Source organism: Danio rerio, chromosome 21 (genome assembly GCF_049306965.1).
Source record: "Danio rerio strain Tuebingen ecotype United States chromosome 21, GRCz12tu, whole genome shotgun sequence".
In the NCBI taxonomy this organism is placed as follows: domain Eukaryota; kingdom Metazoa; phylum Chordata; class Actinopteri; order Cypriniformes; family Danionidae; genus Danio; species Danio rerio.
This window is the reverse complement of record NC_133196.1, coordinates 39,723,020-39,748,435: the sequence shown is the minus strand read 5'-3', so window position 1 is coordinate 39,748,435 and position 25,416 is coordinate 39,723,020. Positions and strand designations below refer to the sequence as shown.

General features: G+C 34.6%; 2 long non-coding RNA genes across 3 annotated transcripts; one reads left to right on the top strand and one right to left on the bottom strand.

Moving 5' to 3' along the window:
- Positions 1-432: 432 nt before the first annotated feature.
- Positions 433-14,560, top strand: LOC141379894 (uncharacterized). The gene is made up of 3 exons (XR_012396849.1): positions 433-3,426; positions 10,323-10,477; positions 11,559-14,560. It is a non-coding gene; the product is annotated as an uncharacterized lncRNA (long non-coding RNA).
- On the bottom strand, positions 5,231-8,830 carry LOC141379893 (uncharacterized). 2 transcript variants are annotated; one of them, XR_012396848.1, is made up of 5 exons: positions 8,325-8,830; positions 7,949-8,137; positions 7,523-7,680; positions 6,916-7,011; positions 5,231-6,178 (listed from the first exon to the last, which is right to left on the bottom strand). It is a non-coding gene; the product is annotated as an uncharacterized lncRNA (long non-coding RNA). The 2 variants fall into 2 exon arrangements; XR_012396847.1 differs by having other exon boundaries at positions 8,688-8,830.
- Positions 14,561-25,416: the final 10,856 nt, after the last annotated feature.

Sequence of the window (25,416 nt, the reverse complement as noted above, 5' to 3'; positions counted from 1 at the left end):
GTGGTTGATGGGATGTATTTTTGTGGACTTACCTTTCAAAATAAACCGTGATGTACAGCAATGAATGCGTGTGTCTTGTTATTGCGATTATATGTACTTATGTTTTTTTTTTTTTACTTTGAGGCCCACCTCCTTCTGTAAAAATATTTTGAAGACCCGCATTTCTGACATTTTCTCTTAAACTGATTGTCTATACAAAATGCTTATCACAGTGCATTGACGATGCTTTCTATACACCAGGGGCCTCATGTAAGAAAACTTGCGTTGAATTCATACTAAAGCATTGCGTACACAAAAAGCTGTAAATGTGCGTACGCAGTAAAAAATTCAGATGTATGAAATACTGCGTACGCGGAATCCCATGGATATTCTTTTTGTACATCCGACTTAACGTGAAACTGTGGGAACGTGCACGAGTGCTCTTTTTTTTTTGCTACTTGTGACTCCATATGTTCAAAATAAATAAATACACAGCTAGGAAATGAGTATCGAATACATTTTTGGGAATTATATTTCTAAAGGGGCTGTTAACATGAAATTAAACCAGATTTTGGTAAAAACCCAAACAATCCAAACATGAAAATGAAGCAAAACAAAAACCTGAAAAAAAATGTTATGTGTAATAACAATAGAATGACACAAGGAGAAAGTACTGGACTACTAAAACATATTTAATAGTTTATATAAAGGCTTTTTGGTAATGGCAGCTTAAAAACACCTCTCAAATGAATGAATTGCTCAGAGTGTAAAATCTTGATGGTTCTGTGTGTCTCGTCTATTAAATCTGATCTATAATTTGTATTTAATATTGGATTCAAGTCAGGTGATTGGCCGGGCCATTTTACAGCTTGATTTCCTTTCTCTAAAAGCATTTGAGAGATTCCTTGGTTTTGATTTGGACCCTCGTCTTGCTGAAATGTCCACCCTGGTTTCACATTTATCATCTTAATAATGTAGAGGTTTGACTGAAGCAGCTTATATTAATTTACAATGACGAAGGGCAGAGGGTTGCTCAATAATTACTTAGAGATTTCAGCTGCTGTCTGGGCTGTCACTATGCCTCCCTTTCTTCATGTGTTTAATATGTTTTCCCTTCATCATTTAATTTTATTATGCAAAACTTAATTTGTAAGCTAATTAGATTTGTTTTCTTTTCATATATGAATTTCGTTGGTTGTTCTTAACATTCAGGGAAAATTTCAAGTCAACAGCACCTTTAGAAATATGTTTTCTGAGAAAAATGGTGAAGTGTTCAATGCTTAGTTCCCCTGCTGTATTAATTGTTTCTTCAAAAATGATGTTTTACAAAAACAATGCCTACCTATACACTGTATGTTGACAAATTGCTTATTAGCATGTAATAACCTCTTTCTTACACTGTAATAAACTCATTCATCACATATAAGTCTATGCACTCTATCATTATTATCTATTTGTCGTTTCTCAGTCAGAATGAACTATAAATCACTATGTTCTATGTAATCAAAGTTCCCTCTTTGTATTAGTATCAGTGTCTTGTGAGTGGTGAACTGTCTGTGAAAATCATTGCACAAGCCCTCCAGCCATATTGGAGAAGCAGTATCAACCCCACCAGTCCAGACACTTCTGTGGGAAGATGAAGAGTCTCAGAAAGCTCTTTGATTTTTTTGGTTTTCTCCTGGAAAAGGTTTATTAAATGGTGATCACAGTCAATGTTGGCTTCTTATATGTTTCTCTCTTTTTCTTTCACCTTTAGTTATAATCTTCGCTAAAAGGGCACTACTTTACACCTACAAGATGTACAATATGAACAGCTGAGGTTATTTATATACTTGTTCCTGCACATTAACACAAATATTACAGATTCTATACATCTCCAACTGTAAGCAGCAGCTTATTGTTTGTTAAACTGCAGAGAGGTGATTTATTTATGTACAACTTGTGGACGGTCAAAGTTTTTAATGTAAGTTGCTTCAAAATACTACAGTATCACTTAAGTTAATACACTGAGAACAAGTGCAATTCAATTTAGTGTGATTGTAAGCATTTATAAGGTGTTCTGTGTAAATCCTATAGAGATTACTAACATTTATTTGTGTAGGGTGTGTATTTTGAACCTTTCAATACTTTTTCATAAAGCGGTGGTGAGACGTGTATTGTTTGTCAGTTTAAAGTTGATGTTATGCCTCTGAGGTATGACAGAACCACAACATGCTGCCAGTCAGGAAGTTTGCACTGACAGTTTGACAATGGTCAAAATGTTGAAATTATTTGAACTGCGCTGTTGCGAATGTAGTCCATAATTGCTACCACTGGGCAATCAATATGAAAGCATCAGCTGCGATTGATTTCAAACAAATAATAATTGCTTTTTGGTTTGTTTATGGGAGGTTTTCCAGGTAATGAATTTTAACCTATTACTGGGGTTCGTGAAGATGAGAAAAACATTTATTTTGTTACATTTCAAATCATTCAAATTACTTTTGCATGTAAAAAATGACAATGTATCGTTAAACGTATTATGAAACAATATATTTAGTTATGTGATTAAAAACCTGTATTGTTTAGTCATAGTAGTTGATAAAACTCATTCGTTTCTCCATATGTTTTTTTTTTTTTTTAAGGTTAACCCTTAGGGGTTTGAGGTGATTTTGGGGCCCCTAAGATGTTTTGATATGCCCTGACATTTGTGCTTATTTCAGCTACTTATTACAGGCCAACATGTATTTTTTGTATTTAGCACAAACTGTGCAACAATAATATGTGTTATAAAATCAGTTATTATTAGAAATGAGTTATTAAAACTATTATGTTTGGAAATGTGTTGAAAAAATTATATTTACTTTAAACAGACATTGGGAAAAAAAAAAAAAAAAAACAGGGCAGCTAATAATTCTTTTTTAATAGGAAAAATAGCTTATCTAACAAAATAACTTACAATACCGGTCCAAAAATAATTCAAGACTTTATATATATATATTTGTTGAAGTCAGAATTATTAGCTGCTCTTTGGATTTTTCTTTTACAAAAATTTCCTAAATGATGTTTAACAGAGCAAGGAAATTTTCACAGTATGTCTGATAATTTTATTTTTCTTTTGGAGAAATTATTTTTTGTTTTATTTTGGCTAGTATAAAAGCAGTTTGTAATTTTTTAAAAGCCATTTTAAGGTCAAAATTATTAGCCCCTTTAAGCTATATACATTTTTTGCTAGTCTATAGAACAAACCGTTGTTTTACAATAGCTTGCATATCTACTCTAATCTGCCTAGTTAACCTAATTATATATATTTGCCTAAATACCCGATGATGACCCCTTAAAGTTTAATGGGTGTAAATTTCCATTTATTTCTGGGAATAAAGATGATACAACCTTTCTAGCACATTCTGTTTTGTTTGTGGGCATGTACTTTCTAGCCAGCGCGTTGTATTTGTTTGTGGGCGTGTGGTACACCTTCCAAGCTACATGCAGGTATGTCTCTCATGTATTAATGTATTCAAGGAGTGTCTCACGTGGACTCGTAGGCGTGGTTGTATTAAAAATAATGACCTCAGACTGTGAAACTAGACATAGTGTTGGTTTCATACTGATACCTTTATCAAATAATATTTGTTTCCAACATGCACTCACTAAATTTAAAAGTAGATACTTTAAGCTTTCTATAGATATATGTCTCATGTCTGTGAGTTTTGTTTTCGCCGAGTTTTAGTGCATTTTACTGACGCTTTCTAAAAACGAAAAGTTTTCGGAGAGAGAAAAAGAAAGAATGACTACAATGGTTATTTTCTTTATTTCGCAAAAGCACACACTTCTTTTGGTATTGTAAGTGTACACAAAAAGTAGACACTAAACAGATTCGATTAATGTATTTTGCTCTTGTCTGTACGATCAAATCTGAAAGTGTAATTTAAGTTCTTTTTGCCGTTATCAGGAGAACACGCCTAAAAACACGTATACGCGGTCTTTGACCCCTGAGGGTTAAGAGTAGATCATTCAATTTTATTATTGTTATTATTAGAAGTAGCAGCAGTATATCATTTAGTAATACATAAATAAATATATAAATAAACTTTGCTTAAAAGGCATGTTTCTACAACCCCAAATCAGAAAAAGTACAGTGGAAAATGCATATAAAAAGTAGTGATTTACTTTAACTTGTATTTCATTGCAGACAATACAATAAACATTATTTAATGTGTTCCTCATTATTTTCATTGACCTCATTATTTTCCCAAAATAAACATGAATTCCAATTTTGATTCTTTCAGCAGTGTGTTTCGGGTGTAATTTCATCCCATAAGCAAGTCTAAAAGTGGGCAACGAGTTTTTGTTGTCGCATTTATTGCTTTGAAATGTGCCAAACATTCTCTATTGGAGATCAGTCGGGACTGCAGGCAGGCCAGTCAAGTATCTGTATCCTCTTTCTTTGCAGCTAGGACTTTGTAATGTGTGCAGGACGTGGTTTTGCATTGACTTGTTGAAATATGCATAGGTGTCCTTGGAAAAGTAGGCAGAATATTGTTCTCCGAAATCTCTATGTACTTTTCAGCATTAATTGTATCATCAACAGCATTTACCTTTGCCAAGGGCACACTGTAAAAAAAAAAAAGTTGAGTAAACTTAAAATAATTAGGCAACCTATCACACATAGCTTTTTGAGTTAACTCAACAAACAGGGTTTGAAGACCAGTGAACTCAAAATATTTTGTTGAATTCTTTAGTTCTCTGAACAAAAAGTATCATGTTCACCCAACAAGATATTTTTGTTTGCTGAACAAAAAATATCATGTTCAACCAACAGGATATTTTTGTTTGCTGAACAAAAAATATCATGTTCATTCAACAAGACATTTTTGTTTGCTGAACAAAAAATATCATGTTAACCCAACAAGACATTTTTGTTTGCTGAACAAAAAATATCATGTTCAACCAACAGGATATTTTTGTTTGCTAAACAAAAAATATCATGTTCAACCAACAGGATATTTTTGTTTGCTGAACAAAAAATGTCATGTTCACCCAACAAGATATTTTTGTTTGCTGAACAAATATTATCATGTTTACTCAACAAGATCTTTTGTTTGCTGAACAAAAATTTTCACGTTTATTCAACAAGATCTTTTGTTTACTGAACAAAAATGATTATGTTTACCCAACAAGATTTTTTTAGTTTACTGAACAAAATAAAACAAACTGATTCATTATGCATTTACTATTAATTTTTAGAATTCAAATTAAATACACAAGAATAGTCAATTCACTTTTTTTTATTTTTAACTGTGTTCAAATCACAATCCAAAACATTTGCATACAAAATCAGCATTTGACATTAGCCGTGTTCAGCATTGGGCTAGTTTGTACACAACTAGTACTGAATGTTTCCAGATTTGAAAAGATTGTACACTGCCTCAACATAAAATAACTGGCAACCTTACTAAAACCAAGCTATTAGTGTGTCTAAACACTCAAACCAGGTGAATATACAATCATCTAATCAGAGTAAACCCTAAAAGCCACTCCATTCATACAGTCTTTAAAGTGTACTGCACTTTTGTCAACAAAGTACATAAAGTCCAAAAACAGACCTCAAAACATTGAAACAGTGGCACATTAGGAAGTGGTCACGGGTCAGTTGCCGTTACTGTGTGGAGTTTGAATGTTCTCCCTGCGTTCACGTGGGTTTCCTTTGGGTTCTCCGGTTTCCCCCACAGTCCAAAGACGTGTGGCACAGGTGAATTGGGTAGGCTAAAATTGTCCGTAGTGTATGTGTGAATGAGTGTGTATGGATGTTTTCCAGAGATGGGTTGCAGCCGGAAGGGCATACGCTGCGTAAAACAAGTTCATTGCGCTGTGGCGACCCCAGATTAATAAAGGGACTAAGCCGAAAAGAAAATGAATGAATGAATGAACTGAACTCTCGCAGATCATGTGCCACCAACCTCCATAAAACATGCTGAATCACTTAAAAAGTATATTTGAGTTCTTTTGGGTGTTCCATATTCAGTCTATACAAGAGGCTGAACAAGTAAGCGAAGGCTGCAGGCAGATGTGTGATATCCTGAAGTACTATGGCCTCCTCCAAGATTTTAGCGAGGTTCATCACATATTGCAGGGATGCAGAAGTGCCATTATCATCTTCCACCACAGTGAAGATTCCAATCCTTTAATCTCTGGTGCTGTGGTCTTCAGGGTCCGTGTCCTTATAGGAGATTAAGTAATGGGAAAATTAATTGATGTGTAATATTAATTACTACTTATTAATGTTATTACTATTATGCAAAGAAAATAAAAACATGTAATACTTTCGTACATACAAACAGTAACACTTTGAATAGTCTATAATATATAATAATTGAACAATATATTGACAACTTTTTAATATTTAGCAATTTTTTAAACTTTTATTTTACATAAAATTGCAAAGATTTACTTTTATTTGATACAGTTTCAATTGTGAAAGTTGATTATTGTCCTGTTTAGAATATAACTGAGCCTTTAATTGTCATTCATAAGGGATTTATAAAGCATAAATAGTCCTCACTTTAGATTAGGTCACAACTGGATGAAGTTAAGCTCATAAAGCATATACTAACATACAAAGTAACTATTATTACATACCTTAATATTAGGATATTTAAATGTTAATTTGAATAGTTTATTAATCGTGTACTTAAGCATTCTGAATGATCTTAAAAACACCAACTATTCTTAAATAACTGGTTTGTAAATAATGCAATACTTAAATTAGTAATACAAATGAATCATTAAAGTTAAAAAAAAATACAATCATTGAGCACTTCATGTAGCGTTATGCTTAACAGAAAATAAATTAACTATTCGCTAATACTAAATAAATTATTTATAGCGTGCAGCTATTAAAAGTGTTACCAAGCAGACTAATAAATGTAGAATAGGGTATGAAAATGGGTAACTTACCAGACATATCTTGAGAAAGCAAGCAGAATTTTTACGAAGAAAAATTGGCAATCCCTCAAGAGCTGCTCTTTCTCGATCGGTGACAATATCAGTGACCTAAAGGAAAGTCATTTACAAAGGGTGTTTTACAATCTTATTGTTTTGTAAGTAAAAATGTACTTAGTACATTTAAATGAGCATAGTATTTTATTCATGCTGTTGAAAAACACATGGCTTTATTTTTAAAAAAGAATTTTGTGGTTTCCATACAATGGAATTTGATAATGGTTGTGTTGGCAAATTTAGAAAAATGTTTAGTTTCATGTGACAATTACTTTGAGTTAAAAACTACAGCTATTATTTTCTATTTTCCTCTTTGAATGTATTCATTTGAAATGGTCACTCAAAACAAGTGAAACATCTGTTATTTATCTTACTTCCATCTCACAATCAAAACACAACTTGACACAATTAAAATTAATGCAAAAGGGCTGGACAATTAAATTGTTGCAATTACGTTTTATTAGACTGTATTACCTGAGCATGAAATTCTTGACAGGACAAAATATGTTGCACATGTTAAAAACATCAGACGGGTGTATAAGAAAAAAAAAATCTTAATGAGTACCTGCTCATCCATCTTGTTTAAAGTTGTATCCATCTCTGGACCCATTGAATCCCTTCTTTTCTGTAGAGTTTCAGGAGAGGTGCTGTATATTTATCAAGTCACTCGATTAACTGTCTCAGGAGATCTACATTACAGATCTGAGAAAACTCTGTGCAGATCTACAATATACAAAAAAACATACATATTAATTTTTACACATAATATATATATATATATATATATATATATATATATATATATATATATATATATATATATATATATATATATGTATATATATATATGTGTAAATGTAAATATTTAAATGTTCAAATGCTGAATACAGATGTATTTTGAATTACCTATAATAATAATGTTGTTTGTTATTTTTAGCATTATCATTACTACCTTGAATGAAACCAAAGCAATTGCAATATAGTGACTTACCTCTTCCTTAAAGTCCAGGTTATCTCTCTCTAATTTCTTCCTGGCTAAATCTCAACAACTTCTTTTGGGCAAAGAGAAAAGGTTTCTTGCATCTGCTGGTGAATGACCGTCAAATTTCACTGATGATAACAAGTCTCACCTCCTCAAGGAAATCTTGCATTGAATTATGTCATTGTCAATATTTCAGTCCTTTTGAGCAAAAAGAAAGAAAAATATATATTTAGCCCTTTATATTTTTTATGTAAATAAAAGCTAGCTGACTGTTAAAGCAAGTTGGTCTGAATATGATAGACATTTAGTCGAGCTAACAAATCAAGCAATGAATTACATGAAAATCACACGATTTTCACACAAATTACACAGTTAAACACGTCACCGTTTGTTCCACTGGCTCTGGTTCGAAGGGAAAAAAGGTTATGATGTGCGCAATGCTGACAGCAATCTAGATAAACAGGACATAATGTTATATTTGACTTGGATACCTGATCTGGTATGTTATATGATACTCATTGTATTAATCGTGAGTTATTAAAGCAAATGACTCGATTGAAATCGCTATTTGTTTCAAATACATTCACTCTAAACTTTTATTGATGTAAATAGCCAAAACCAAGTGCACGAAACAAGTAACTCACGGCTAAATTATAACAAATAGTTCCGTATTAGGATACACGCGCACATCAAAGCCAACATATCAAATAATATAACGTTAGATGATAACAAAAAAAGACATACATACCTATGATTTAGCAGAAACGTCGTTGGCCTGCTCCAACTAGGGATGGCTGACGTGAAACTGATGTTTTGACACAGTGTCGAGATCCCGAAGCGCAAGTGTTTCGAATCACTGCACCGAAGCATGATCCGAAGCACCCAAGTCACGTGACTAAAGTGTTTCGAAACACCTAGTCACGTGACTAAAGCGATTCAAAGCATCGATCAGCTTAGAAACGTTTCGAGACCTGGTGAATCCTAATTTGACTGCCAAGGTCTCCAAATTATCTCTGTCTCAAATGGCTTAGAGCACTGTGGGTTTGCTTATTGATGCTATGCTTAGCATGATGTTTTGGGTTCGAATCCCGACTTCGAAATCATGGTTTTATGTATTTTAATCATGTTTCTGTTTTGTGTAGCCTAAATAGGATACAGCTACAGTTACGCCATCAATTTAGCATCATTTTTGTAACACTGTAAAACAATAATAAATATTTTTACAGTATGGTTGGGTTTAGGGTTTGGGTAGACATTAATAAAATACAATAAATGGGAAATTTAATGAATAATATAAATAATTCTTGATAACTTCAGGCCACCGTTTTTGATCTAGCAACAACCCTGTTTTAAGACAAAAACAAGACATATTTATTCACAAATTGTTTATTCGGATATCAGACCAAAGTTGAAACAAAACGATACAAGAGCAAAGCATTACCAACTGGTATTAAAGCATTTTAAAACAACTGCTACTGACTGGCTTCGAAACCTTCTACTCCTGCATGGATGTCTGACACCTTAACCACTGTACTATGTTACTTGTAGGATTCCACTTTCACAAAGTGGGGTTTAATCCCTCAATTTGTTCAATCGTTCTTTGCTGAAGCTGTTTCAGTGCAATATATATAAAAAATGACCACTAAATGTCACTGTAGAGTGAGGTTTCGAAACGTTTCGAAGCTTCGACACATTTGCTTCGACTGTTTCAGTGTTTCACGAAGCCTCGCTTTGCCCACCACTACTCTTAACCGCTCTATCACGGTCTCTCACATCATTAATACACTGGTAAAATAGATCGGGCAGTCAGATGGGTAGCACATCGCACAAAAACATGTATACAATTATATACAATCGATTATGAAAACGATTGACACGTAGCTCCGCAGAAAGAAAGATGGTTCGTTTTGTCGCGCGCACGTGACAGGTACCCCCTGCAGTGAGCTATGGAAGTAAATTGCGCATGCGCCAGAAGCTTATAAGGCGCATGCGCCAACAAGAAGGGCACGCATCAACGCAAAACTAAGAATTTTGTATTAGTTCAACGAAATATTTTAAGTTTTTCACATTGAAGCACCATATTTGTTGAACAAACTAACTATTATTTGTCAGCATTTCAAATGAAAATATTTAAATTCAGTTAACTTATTAATCTTTGTTCAGAGGACTTTTTGAAAGTTGGCGTTTTTACAGTGCACTGACACAACCCCATACCATGACTGACCCTGGCTTTTAGACTTGTTGCTGGTAACAGTCTTGAAAATACTTTTCTTCGCACACGGCGTCCATTTCTACATGAAATACTGATCCCAGATGCCTCCGAGCGCAGAGAAGTCGACGGCCCTTCTGGACACTGTTAACATAGGGCTTTCTTTTGTCACAGTACAGTTTTAACTGGCATTTTTGGATGTAACTTCACACTGTGGTACTTGGTAAAGGTTTGCCAAAGTAGTCCTGAACTCATGTAGTGATATAGCTTATAGATGAATGACGATTCTTGATGCACTGAGGGCCCTATTTTGATGATCCATGCGCAAAGTGCAAAGTGCAGGGCGCAAACGCATTCAGGGCGTGTCAGAATCCACTTTTGCTAATATAAGGACTGAAAAATCAGCTTTGCGCCATGGTGCATGGTCTAAAAGGGTTGTGCTTATTTTCTTAATGAGTTATAGGTGTGTTTTTAGAATAAACCAATCAGAGTCTCATCTCCCATTCCCTTTAAGTGTCAGTTGCGTCGTGCCATAGCGCATTTGCTATTTACATGACGACTTTGTAAGTGGAAAAACTGAGCATTTCACTAGCAAAAAAAACTGTTAAACAAAGCATCTATAGCACAAGAATGAGAGTTAAGGCCTCTCATAATCTACTTTCACTTTCGTTCTGGTGGATAGGGAAACCTTGTACGCACAGACATCAATTAATTAAAGCCTATAAATAATTAATTTTGTTTGTTAAGCGCAAAGATTTTTTTCAAAACTATTTCTAAATTCAGTTCTAATTTCCAGCATATGAATAAAAGAACAATAATAACGAAGTGTGGTAAAAAAACTGAGTTATATCTAAATACACATGCCCAATATAGTCTAAATCCTGACAGATGGGAAAATCTAAGCTTGTTTTTAATAAAGCAAATATAAATATGGATATAATAAATAATACTGCTAATAATTATGACATTATACAAAAGTAAATTGTCACAAATAAACTGAAAAAGCCTCCCGAGATGAAGAAGGCATGAAGGCAGTGTTTTTTTCATTTATGTAGGCTAGAATATAATATGTTTTTGGTAATATTCTAATCCTTTATATTTATTTACTATATATATCCTTATCATATCTTAGATATCTGCTATTGCTCAACATTTTGTGTGTATTAAGCAGTGTGTAAGCGAGGCGCACAACTAACGCGCTCTGCGCTGGACAATAGACCAGCTTTGTTCTGGTCTATTGAAAAATCTATTATTGTTTCTCAAAATAGCAATGCGCCAGCAACGTGCCTCAACACGCCTTCCTTTTTAGACCAGAACGGCTATGGGTGCACAAATGAGTGCAAATGCATTTGCTATTTAAACAGCGTGGTGCAAAACGTCAAAACGACTCTTGCGCCAAGCTGAAACTAGCAAACAACAATTGCGTCCCGCCTTGCGCCACATTGCTCCGGGTGTATGATAGGGCTGAGTGTTCAGCTTAGGCTTGCACTCTTGTCCTTTACTCTCTGAAATTCCTCCAGATTCCTTGAATTTTTTATTATGTTATGCACTGTTGAACATGAAATATCCAAATGTCTTCCTATCTATTTTTGAGTAACATTGTTTTTAAACATTTTAATAATTTTCCCATGTATTTGTTAGCAAACTGGTGATAATCAGCCCATCTTCGCTCCAAAGGTCTAGATCAGGGGTGTCAAACTCAATTCCTGGAGGGCCACAGCCCTGCTGAGTTTAGTTCCAGCCCTGCTTCAACTTCACTTATTCACTTATTTGTTGGTATCAAAAAAGCCTAAAGCACTCAATTAGTTTGATCAGGTGTGTTTAATTAAGGTTGGAATTAAATTGTGCAGAGCTGTGGCCCTAGAGGAACTGAGTTTGACACCTGTGGACCTGTCTTGGATGCTGCTTTTGTACCAAATCATAATTACGATCACCTGTTGACATCTCTTGTTTCAAATCACATCATTATTTAACCAATTTACCTGATTACTAGCTCTAAGCTGCTCCTGTGCCAACTTTTTTGGAATGTGTTGCAGGTCTGAATGACAAGAAAGGATGTATATTTACAAATGAAATTAAGCTCACAAGACAAAACATGAAATATATTGTGTTCATAATGTCATAATGTCAAATACAGGTTGATGAGCATAACCACTCAATGTGTGTTCAGAAGGTCAAAAGTAGGAAGAATGCCCCATCTTAAACTTTAAGGCGATCCTCTAAGGTGGAATATAATTTTGGTGTTATGTTTAAGCAATGGTGTTATTGCAGACATTTATATTAAATATCTTTTTTTTATCCAATTCTGTCACCTGACAGAGTTTAGGTTCCTTTTAGCTCTGTTACCTTAGACTTCTTTGGTGTAAAACATGCAGTAATATTATTGATTTCATGGCACTGAACTTGTTTTGTAATTTATAATTAACTGAACTATATGTAAATGTAGACCACCCGCTTTGAATGCTATCACTTGATTAAATGAGCATAATCAGTGGTTATCAGCTGATAGATATTGGCCAGTAGGCGCCTTCTGCAACTACTAGTAGGCTCAGAAGGCTGTTATAATCCATCCACATGGTTAATCAGCTATACTAATAGAGAAGACTCCAGAACCAGATCTGTTTTTACATTACTTTGATGGTTGGGGTAGTGGTAGATGTTAATAAACTACAATTAATGAGAAATATAATAAATATTATAAATAATTATTGTTACTTCCATCAACAGCTGTATGTGATCTATACCTGATTAACAATGTGAATGGATGGATGGATGGATGGATTGGGTTGGGGTTAGGGTCAGGGTTAGTGTAAGTTGACCAGTACTTGCAAAGTTTCTTAAAGTCAGCTAAAGGTCTGTTTAGCAGCAGTATCAACAGATATTAAGCAGACCCGTCTACTAATACTCAAATGGACCATCAAAATACAGTGTCACTGTATGTTTTCAGTCCCAAAAACAATAATGTCATCTAAACACACAGGAAAAACATATACAAAAAAACGTTGTCATGGAACTAACACCATTGAACTAAATATGAAGAATTCAGATGCAAAAGCCGCTAAATTCCACTTCCGCCAAGAATGAGATAATGGCATTGAGTGAATGCTTTAGCCAGGTACTACACCATCAACAAATATATTTGCTTCTAATCATCCAAAACCCCGGCGTGGGGCATTCAGAAAGAACAGTTTGTTGGCTAACGCCACTTGCCTTTTACTGCAAAAGCCGCTATATCCCGAGAACTAATCAGAAGGCGCATTTAGAATCATTAGCTCTCAAAGTAGTAGCGCGTTGGTATGCCGGCTTTTATGAGGAGACTGTTTTAAGCTTTTCCGCTTTCGATTTTAAAAGGAGTTTGATGAACTGCATGAGCCTGTCCAACTGTCAGTGAATGGCAAATGAAAACATCCCTTACCTCAAAACTGCGCATTATAAGAAAAACAAAACACTATGTCGCAATGTGTACAGTCGGAAGTATAGCATGCATTCATAACGTGTTTTTGCGCAGTGATGCTACTTTGAATGAGTCCGATTTACTATACATGGCAACTCCATTTCACGAAAGACAGAGTTAAGATGTCGTTCTTTTATCCCACATGAATGCTATGAGGGTAAACAAGAGACCCAGACCTTAAGTATGGTGAGACTGAATGAATAACAGCTTCTAAATTTGTCTCAGAGGGATTCCCTTTTTGCCCAGTAAACCTACCTTGTGTTTTATTTGCTAATTTAAGCTATTTTTAAAAAGATAAATATAATTTGTAAAGCTATACATTACACATATTACTTCAAAACACCTAGACACCTGATAAACTTTTTATATTAATGGACAATGCACAGATATTGATGTTTCACAATGTTTTACACTACATTATTTGAATCTACCAAGCTTTCAATGTTTACATTGTTCTACTTACATTAAATGTAAATTTCAAATATCAGAAATGACAACAGATTGTTAAGATTTAATTAAAGTCAGTTTTAATGTTATTGATTAATGCACTTACTTTACAGATTTCATTTATTCATTTTTCGTCTGCTTTGTCCCTGGTTAATCACAGCGGAATGAACCGCCATTGAGTTGACAGATTTATCTATTTATAATTTTAGGTGGTTTATGTATTGTATTTTATGTTTCATAAAATTATTTCTAATTGCATCTTTAGTGATTTTCTACTAAATACAATGTCTTGTTCTAATAGGTTAATTTAGAGGGTTTAGCAAAAATAGCACAAGTGGATTTAGCTGGTTTTGACGCAAAAAAAAATACACCCTGTTAAAAAGTTGTCTAAGTCTAAACTGACATTTAAAAAAAAGTTATTTTATTTACTAGCTAATAACCTTTGCATTACATAAAAAAAAACTAAACTTCTGAACCTAATCAGAGGAGCCTGAAAGAAAATGCTCATTTACAAGAAAAGAGGTCTATAGAGGGTTTTGCATCTGAACTCTTCATATGCTCTTTTGCTGCAGATACTTTGTAACTGTTTAAATGACGCACAATAAAAATAAAAGCATCTTGTTTTCAACATGTCTACTCCCTAATATCAACTTGGGTATATGTTTTTTATGTTTGCATGCTGATTACATTTAAGAACAGGATATTTCTGTCAGACTGCTCCCAAATATCCCTCTACTGGCCACCCATGGCCAGTCCCTTGTTTAATTACTTCTGACCACTGCTCTGAGTCACCCGTGTCTCCTGATCTCTGAGCGATCAACACCACAGCCTCCAACACTTACAGCTCTGAGCTTACTTCACACCCTCTGCAGACACTCCAGCACGCAAATAATGGATGCTTTTCTCTACTGTTAACCACAGAAGGAGCAGTTTAAACAAATGTCTATGCAGCTAAATACATATGCAGTACACTAGACTTTATTAATCAGTCCCTCTAGAATTTTCACAAGGATTTTGCAAATATTGTACTATTTTTGTGACCTAAAATGACTGGAATTCAAAATCTATGACATTAATTTCTTCAATTCATAATCGGATACATTTTGAATGACTAAATTCTAAAGTATTGCTGTGTAACTGTTTAAATCATAACTATATTAAAAAGTTTCAGTAAAAAAGCAAATAGTTAAAGTGTTACTCTGTAAATGAATGACATATTTTGTTACACACATAACATACCTATACTCAATCGTGCATAATGATAATTTTCAGCATCTGTATGGCATAATTTGCTTCAATTTGCTATCAAAATACACAAAAAAATCTTATTTTATTTCTTTTCAAAGACTATTGGACTGAAAAATCCTGAAGGGATAAATTCTTAAGTTGAAGGATGTTCAAATCTGTCTGCATGCATGTGAATTAATGTGAAAGCTATTTTGAGCAAGGCAATCACTTTGGGCCCTGTGTTACACCAGCACAAAAAGGTGCAAGGCGCATATGATGTAATTTGTTGCTATTTTCAGACCAGCACAACTGTAATTTTTACATTTTGCGCCATTGTTTTAATAGCAAATCAATTTGCGCTACTTTGTGGACTCATGGGTGTGCTTGTCTAAAAAGGAAGTGTGTTAAGGGACATTATTGGATTGTTGCTATTTTGAGGAACTGAAAAAGACTGCGCCGTCGAATAACTTATGCAGGTCCAAACGCAATACACAAAAGTCCAAAAAAAAAAAAAAAACCTCATGACTTCACCTTGTGGGGGCTCTTTCTCAGTTTATTCATGATAATTTGAATTTGTACAATAATATTAGTAGTTGTCATAGTATTTATTATTTGTATATTTATATTTTTTTTAATAAAAACTAGTTTAGATTTTTTCATTTGTTGGGTTTTGGAAACGTATGCATCACCATATCGGGGAAAAGAATGAGACGTGTGATTGGATATAACTCCTTTGTTATAATTGTGCATTTATTTGCTTGCTTAAAATTAGAACTGAATTTAGAAATTTAGGAATAATTTAGGAATAATTTTAAATAATTTAGGAATTTCCACTGTTTGCCTACTCTACGAAAGTAAAGGAGTAAAGTAAAGAGTAAAAGTAAAGTAAAGAGAAAGTAAAGAGGCTGAATGGGGAGGCTCATTCTTTATCCTCGCACAATTGATCTGCTTAACTGTTTTCTCGCTATAGAAGAATTCAGTTCTTCCTCCTAAATAGCAAATGCACCATGGCGTGACAAAACTGACCCTTAAAGGGAATGGGAGATGAGACTCTGATTGGTTTAATGCAAGTTATGCTCAAAACACACCCATAATATTTGCTTTTGCGCCATGCACTTTAGACTTTGTGCCTAGATCGCTAAAATAGAGCCCGTAGACTCTGTACAGTGCAGCTCTTTCTCACTTTTACGTATTCAGAATATTTAAAATAGCAATTCTTAAGCGGTGCCTATACCAACTGATTCTTCTGACTTCTTACAATACCAAATATTAGTAAACAATTTCTTTTGCTAATAACTAAACACAGACTTATTCACTGACTCAGCAAAATATCATGACTATCTATATTGGGAACCCAGAGAGCAAAATATTTCTGAGGAGCTACGTTTATTTGTTTTTGTTATTGTGAATCCACCAGAGCCCTTTGTGTTTGCTTTTTGAGATCTCACTTTTGTCTTGTGAGTAACATTCACAAATGCTCTTCTCGCATAAGTCCACCAAAGGTCGTGTTGACTGACTGACAGAATGACCAACCGACCAATCCCCTCACCTCCACCTTCCCTAAACCCAACAAATAGTATTTTAAAAGCACCAATAGACCCGCCCACCCCCTTCCCTAAACCCAATCGCAGTGTTCTAAAAAGCAAACCAGAAAAGGAAAAGCATTCGTCTATTTTTTTTACCACGTTTTTAGATTTTACCACGTTTTCAACCTGTTATTTACTTGTTTATTTTTTAGTGTTCTTTACCTGCTTTCTGGAACCGTTCTTCACCGGACTCGAACCCCATCGTTAACACCCCAAAAACGGTCAACTCCGATCTGCATCTCAATTCCGCCGACGTACATGTTGAGCTACCAGACAAACTGGTAACAGCAGAAAAGCCGTCCACATGCAGGTAAGTGGTCAAATGTTAAGCGAGAAAAAAACTGGCGTCATACCGCCTCATATCATTCATTTTAAAGACGAAATGCAGCCATACATACATTCGTGATCTCCAGAAACATATATAAGGCTGTGTTTTCAGAATGAGCCTATGTTGCATATTGGAGTGATAAATTCTGCATGTTTATGACCTGACACTTTTCAAACAACTGTTCCTGGTAACTAGTGCAATAACAGACAAGCCTGACTATATGTTGAAATACCAACCAAACTGTAAAGCCATATCAGAAACACAAACAGAATCTCGAATCCAGCCATACCTCTGTAAATTCAAAATTTGATCAATTTTGAATGATAAAATCTAAAGTAGTGCTGTGTGCCTTTTCATTTTGCAATGTGGACAGGTTTCAGTGAATAGGGAATATGAAGTCTGCATGTTCTGCGTTTCTCTGTGAATGAATAGCATGTTTCATTTACTACACACACATACTCAATCACGCATAATGATCGTGTTTTCAGCATCTGTTGCCTCAACATATGAGCATGTGACCTTTATCTGTAGAGCTGCTTTGAGAGTCACTTCGGCATTTTATCATTTGATGTGAGAAAATCTATTCTCATATCATGTAAACACAGAAAGTTGCAGCATCCAGTCAATAAATACATAAATAAATGAATATAAACTTGGTCACACTTTAAGTATTGGGCAGGATTAGGGATGTAGAATAAGATCATACTTCATTTATTCTGAAAATTATTTTTGCTGCTTGTTTAAACTACTTATTTAAAATAACATGAATAAACTCAATTCTTGAGATTTTCTGGAGAGAAATTAATTGTTTTCTGTTCAATCCACTTAAATTTATTAAAAAAAAGTTAATCGATATTTGTTGGGACAACATGAAGGAATTGTGTGGATACCCACATTTTTTAGAGTGCAATTACTATTAAACATCCAATTACTCTATAACTTTACGCTTAAAACAGGACAGAGAAAATACAACAATACAATAAAAAATACAATAAGACATTTGGAAATAACTACAACGTTAAAATAGATTTTACTCAGTACATGGCTGCATGTGATATACATGGAATTTATTTGAATTAATAACATGTTTATTGTCCCCCTAAATAATTACATTTCGAATTATTTTTATTTTTGCAAGCTGAAGGTGACTATGCCAATCAAGTACTATAGCTGTTATAAATTAGATTGTGGCAATGGAGGCGGAGTTTCACATGCAGCTTTTATTAAAATAGAATGGTCAGCAGCTAGGGTTCAAAACAGGATGGTAAGGGTAATCCAAAAGACTAATCTAGTGCAGGGGTTCTCAACCGGTTTGGCCATGGGACCCACATTTTTACATGGTCATCAAGCCGTGACCCAAATTTTTAGGAACTATAATACAATTTTAGGAATTATAATTAGGCCTAAGTTGTATTCATTTGTTAACATACACAAGTAATGAAAGATAAATCATAAGAAAATCCCCAAGACTAACAAATAAACTGTATTTTACTGCTGTCATTTAACAAAATGTACCAAATTATAGTAATATTACAGAGTAAAAACAGCAAATACTGTAAACAGTGGTTAGGGTAAGGAAAGGTTGAGTTACCATGAACTAAACTTAACTGTTAATAAAACATGTTGTTTGGTTTAGATGAAGTTTTAATTTAGAAGGTTTCATGCTCTCTTGTGAGAGCACTTCGCTACATATGACACACTGAGGTTTTAAGCCTTTTTTTGTTGTCAATATATGCAAATCCATACTTTATATATTCAGGGTCGTACTTGTGCTTTGACATATTTGTTGCTAGAATTAAATTAAATTTTACATGTCAAACGGTAGGGTTTTCCTGCACGCATTTAAAAATAAAAGTCAAAATAAGATTAAGATTAAACTTTTGCTGTTTTTTTGACCACACACTCTGCAACCCACTAAAAATGTTTCCGCGACCCAATTTTGGGTCACGACCCACCAGTTGAGAAACATTGATCTAGTGAACATGTAAAGGCAGGCAGTAAAACAACACAAATCCAAAGAACAGTCCAAAACAGACAAGGCAATACTATACTATACTATACTATACTATACTATACTATACTATACTATACTATACTATACTATAGCCAGCTTTTCTAAACGACAATGAACAAGAATCTCACTAGTTTGAGCCTCAGCTGGGTCAGTTGGCATTTCTGTGTGAAGTTTGCATGTTCTCCTTGTGTCTGCGTAGGTTTCCTCTGGTTGCTCCGGTTTCCCCCAAAAGTCCGAAGACATGCGGTATAGGTGCATTGACCTTAGTGTATGTGTGAGAATGAGTGTGTATGGATGTTTTCCAGTGATGGGTTGCAGATGGAAGGGCATCCACTGCGTAAACAAATGCTGGTTAAGTTAGCGGTTCATTCCGCTGTGGCGACCCCTGATTAATAAAGTGACTAAGCTGAAAAGAAAATGAGATTTGAGTTAATAATTGATTATTTTTGCCCATACTTTAAGAAGGTCTATGTATTGTACAATGTTCATATTGTATTTTCTATTAACAAAAATAATAATAATAGTTTACTTTAAAGAAATGCTTAATATTTGCCTGAAGTTTCTGTTACTGTATTAAAACACAGATAAAGAAATCAGTTCTTTAGTGGTTTGTGTTTCTCAACCACGTTCTTGGATGTCCACTAACACTACATGTTTTGGATGGCTCCTTAGTCTGTCACACCCATCACAGGTCTTTCAGTCTCTGCTAATGAGCTGATAATCTGAATCTGGTGTGTTTGTTTAAGGAGGAAAATGTGCAGAGCTGGTGGTCCTCCAGGAATGTGGTTAGGAAACACTGGGGTGATATGATGAATTGGAGTTATAATGTTAGTCCACACTAACTGGACATATACCATTCTTTCACATTTGAGGAAAATAAATAAAGATTACTTTGAATTTTAATACTGACACTGAAAATGTTATCTACTTAGAATTAAGAACCTTGCTTTGTCTATCTTCAAGTAAAATAAATAAAATGTTCATAATCCTATTACTCAAAAAATATGGACATATATGGTTCTTCTTCTCAAAGCCTCAGTTGTTAGCTTGGCTAGGTGTGTCCCGGCTTATAAATGCACTCACAATTTATTTAAAGTACAACTGTTGCTAAAAACAATGAAATAACTATGACATTTGCTTCAATAAACTCCTAATTTATTAGTTTAATAGTAATTACTATATTAAACAGTAGAAAAAGAAGACAAGTTAAGCAAGTTAAGCATGAGTAAAACATGACAGAATTACAATTTTTTGGGTGAATATCCCTTCAAAAGTCAGAATCAGTATGTAGTATTACCATGTAGTTTAGAATGTAGTTTGTAGTCCATAGCAAATTGTTTACTCTAATTTGCATATTCTCCACTCACCCTTTGTCTGATTCAAAGTGGTCTAGGCTGATCTTTTTGATTCCTCTTTGTCAAGTTTACATCACAGCACACTATGTTCTCTTCAATGCTGTCTCTGGCTTTTGTTAGGATGGAACTGCCAGAACTGCATCAGGAAAAAGCACAATAATAAACTCATCTCTGCCCCCAAAAAAGCAGACAAAGCCGGAATGAGTTTCCTTTTTAAACTCTTATTTCCTGTTTTGCTTTTTTGCTTTAGCCTGCGATTATGTCATGTTATGGTCACTCGGTGATTGGTATTCAGCTGAACTGAATTCATAAAAAACTTTCTTATATACAGGAATAGCTCCAGAATACTGCAGTTGAGCCAGGTTATTTCATGGCTGAGGTACATTCAGGTGGGCTGCTTATTGCTGCTGTCAATCATTATCATCTCTGTACTGTGCAGCTGTTATAGTTGCTAACTTTACATATTATAAATATTTATAATGCACATGCAATTCTTTAGCTATGGCTATATCAACATGTAACTGCTCACAAAAATAAATCTTGCAAAAGTTTGTGCAGTTTTGTGAAAGTTGTAAAAAAAAGAGAAACCCTCAAACTGTAAATATTAGGTAATACATAAATAAATACACATACACTGTAAATGATGTCACCGTCCACACAATCAATTTGTGTTGGGACAACATGAAGGAATTGAGTTTGCCTATGTTCGTTAGCGATGTCCAGATCCGATTGCGGTTTCAGACTGGATCGGAATTAAAAGTTACCTTCCAATCAAGGTTTGAATATATATCTATCTATATACATACCTATATATATATATATATATATATATATATATATATATATATATATATATATATATATATATATGTTGTAGCAAGCACACACATGCCACGTCGCCCTGGTCGCTAATACAACCCAGCTGGACCATCATCGCGCACGGCTGGACGTCATCAAGTGGAGAGGCATATAAACCAAGCCCACGCCAGAGGAAGACGAGCTTCATTCAACTAATGTCTCCCTGTGCTAATGCTTGTCTTTCTGTCTCTTTTCCACAGCAGACTCCAGCTCGTGACGATCCTACACCCGACTACTCACTGTCCTTCACCTACTTCCCGGAGCACCAAAGCACCTCACCTCGAAGAAGAGCACCGTATACACACCCTTCACTTTGTAAATAAAGCACCCTCCGGGGACTTGTCTGTAAACTTATCCAACTGTGTCGGTGTTTTCCCTCTGCCTCGCTACAATATATATATATATATATATACATATATATATATATATATATATATATATATATATATATATACATACATACACACACACACACACACACACACACACACACACACACACACACATATATATATATATGTGTTTTGGTTTTAAATCTACTTAAAGTTCTATTATATATTTATATATTTTTAAAAAAATACTGATTATAGAAAATAACAGAAGGCACAACAAAGGTATTTTATATATATATATTTAGTATTATATATTTGTTAATAAATGAAGGTTTAAATGAACATTTTGTACAAACATTTTAGAGAAAATGTCAGACAGGTGGGGCTTCAAAAATTTATCAGAGAAAGAGGGCCCCTAATTGAAAAAGAACCCCTGGTCTACATGTAACCCCGCCTGAGCTGGGATCGAACCGGCGACTTTCCGCATGGAAGTTGGTCGTTCTACCAAGGAGGCTAATCTGTCACTAGAGCATCTTTAGAGGTCAGAGGAGTGAGGTTTATCTGCACAGCACACACTAGCTGGCCTCCGTTACATACACACACATGGCTTTCTGACCTACCGAGTGCATTTGGGTTACCGAGAAATGCAGAGATTTTTTTTTCTCTTATACGACATGCGGTATCAAACATTCCTCTGCCATTAAACACAGTCACTGTCTTTCTCCCCAATGTCTGTGTGGTTGTTTTGCCTCTGAAAATCAGTGCGTGCCCAAATGGACACTCATTTTTTTATCCAAATCCTTCACTCTTCACTCTTTTTTATTCTCATTATTTTTTAACATATCTATAGTTATGTGGTGGAACAGAGTTAGACCTCTTTCTTGACTTTTACACAGAAACGTCAACACATGCGGCATGACATCACTTTGTTGCAGAGACACTACTGGGTAAATGCCAGCAAAGTAGAAAACAGAAGCTGCTTGTAGCGGAAAGTGTGAGTATGTATGCGATCTGGAGGTATTATTGTCACGGTCACTAGCGATCCAGTCTGTGCATATCAATAATATCTGTTTCAAAGTCATCACTTTAGCCTTTTCTGCAGCAGATTGTTTCTTCAATTTCAAATGCCAATGCACATGACTGACTAAAGGAGACTTCATCAAAGCTATTTTTACTATATAATTGCATTTTTATTATTATTTCTTTTGTTGGGTAAACTGTCTCTTTAATGCTTTAATAATTGTCTCCTTCACTTTGTCTAAGAGAACTTCTTAATCCTCTATAATGCATAAGACCACTCAATACTCTTGCTAAAGTCACTGTAACTGTCTGCCTCCCATGTTATATTTATCTAACAAGGACTTAGAAAAGTATTGCATCATCTTTACGCCACTATAGGTTTATTTTAAACCTTTAAAAGATGTATCGCAGCCTATTATGCCTCCAGAAAGATTCTGACAGCGAATTTATTGTCTAATTTAATGCTTTAAGCTTTCAGATTCCTAACACTTTAATGTGTGAGCCCAGTGTTAATTTCACAAGCATTGAAAACTGACCTTATAATTCCTTAATAAGCAGAAAGATCAAATGATCAAAAGAAGCATACAAGTATTTCAATTTTTTTTTAAAGTACAGTCTATATCTGGCCCTTAGCTTTGCTCCCTCAATATCCATTCCAAATGAGATGTCCTTTCTTCCTGGCACTGAAAAACCTGAGTAAAACTGGCATTGAGTTTCATCACGCTATATTCCATAGTTTATATCAATAAATAAAGCGCCAACACATGGACTTGGAAGTTTGGTGAGAAAATTGAGGACTCGGTCTCACAGACGAAGGTTCTTTATCTCAGTTAGATTTCAGGAGATGCAACAAGGTTCAGGTGATTTATTGTTCTGTGCTTTAGTGACAAGACCTGAGGGTGGGCTGAAGCCAAGAATTACTGGGGAAATTTAATTGAGTTGGATGAGACGTTAAGGTAGCTCACTCTACGGGCCTGACTTATTGCCTCCTTGCTTAGAATTCTCAATTAAGACAGAACATCTGCACCGTGCGTCAGGCAGCAGTGTGCAATCCAAGCCTGCCTGCGCTGCGCTTTGTTTACAAATTGGAAGAAATTCTGTAAGCAATTTACAGAAGCTGACAAGATTGAGTCATATGGAACTGTACGCACAGGGGTTTAAAAAAACTGATCAGTAATCAGTACTTTGAAGCTAACGAAGAACACATTTGCATGCATACCAATGTGCTAATAACTGACAGGAGTCAGCTTATTGATAACCCATTGTCACTACAGACCAATAACCTGGTAAAACTATTACTTTAGCAGACTTTAAGTTATTAAACATGACATAGAATGCATTGATAAATGATGTGTACTTTTTAATATCTTCATAGAAGGTATGTGGCGTAGGTAAGTAAAAAAAGCCCATTTAGAACCATATGATGTGCAAAATAATCATATTAAAAGAGATTGAGTTAACATTAAAGTTACTAGTGAGTTATGTGTTGTGGATGAAATAACACCTATCATACACCCGGTGCAGTGTTTGGTGCGATTTGTTGCTATTTTCAGACCAGCGCAACCCTAATTTTCATATTTTTCGCCTTGTTGTTTAAATCGCAAATCCATTTGCGTCTACTTTGTGGACTCATGGGTGTGCTGATGTATAATAGAGCTGTGTTAAAGTGTACTTTTGGCACCATGCTATTTTGAAGACCTGAAGTAGACTGCGCCGTTGACCAACTGAAAGCAGGTCGAAAGTCCAGTGCAGAGCGCGTTAGTTATGCGCATGTGTGTTCAAACGCTTACACATTACTTAATACACAAAGGATGTACAGCAATACAAAAATATCTTTACATATATATAAAAAATAAAGGATAAAAATATTACAAAAATGATAATTTTCTACATAAATGTAAAAACCACTGCTTTCATGCCTTATCTCGGGGGGCTTTTTCAGTTTATTCATGACAATTGGCATTGATAAAATTTTGTTATTATTAGCAGCATTATTTATTACAAGCATTTTTAGATTTGTTATAATAAAAACAGGTATAGATGTGTCCACCTGTTGGGTTTTGAAGACGTATGCATCACCATATGGGGTATAAAAATAGGACGTGTGTTTGAATATAAAAGTTTTTTGACCAGACTTCATTAATGTTATTAATTTATTTATTTGCTGCAAATTAGAACTAAATTTGGAAATAGTTATAATAGTTACTAATAAATTAAATATATAGGCTGTTAAATATATTGAGTGTGTACAACACTGTTTCCTTATCCATGGAAGTAAAAGATTAAAGTAAAGAGTAAAAGTAAAGTTAATAGAAAGTAAAGGGGCAAAATGGAGGAGACTCGTTCTTTATCCTTGTGCTGCAGACGGTCTGTTTACCTGATTATTTTTTTTTGCTAGTGAAGTGTTCAGTTTTTCCATTTACAAAGTCCGCCATCAAATAGCAAATGCGCTATGGTGCGACGCAACTGACCTTTAAAGGGAATGGGAGATGAGACTCTGATTGGTGTAATGCATTTTATGCCCAAAACACATTTATTACTTATTAAGAGAAAAGCACAACCCTGTTAGACTAAGTATATTTTTCTCTGCTTAAAATAGCAAAAGTGGGTTCAGAGTCACCCTTATTGCTTTTGCGCCATGCACTTA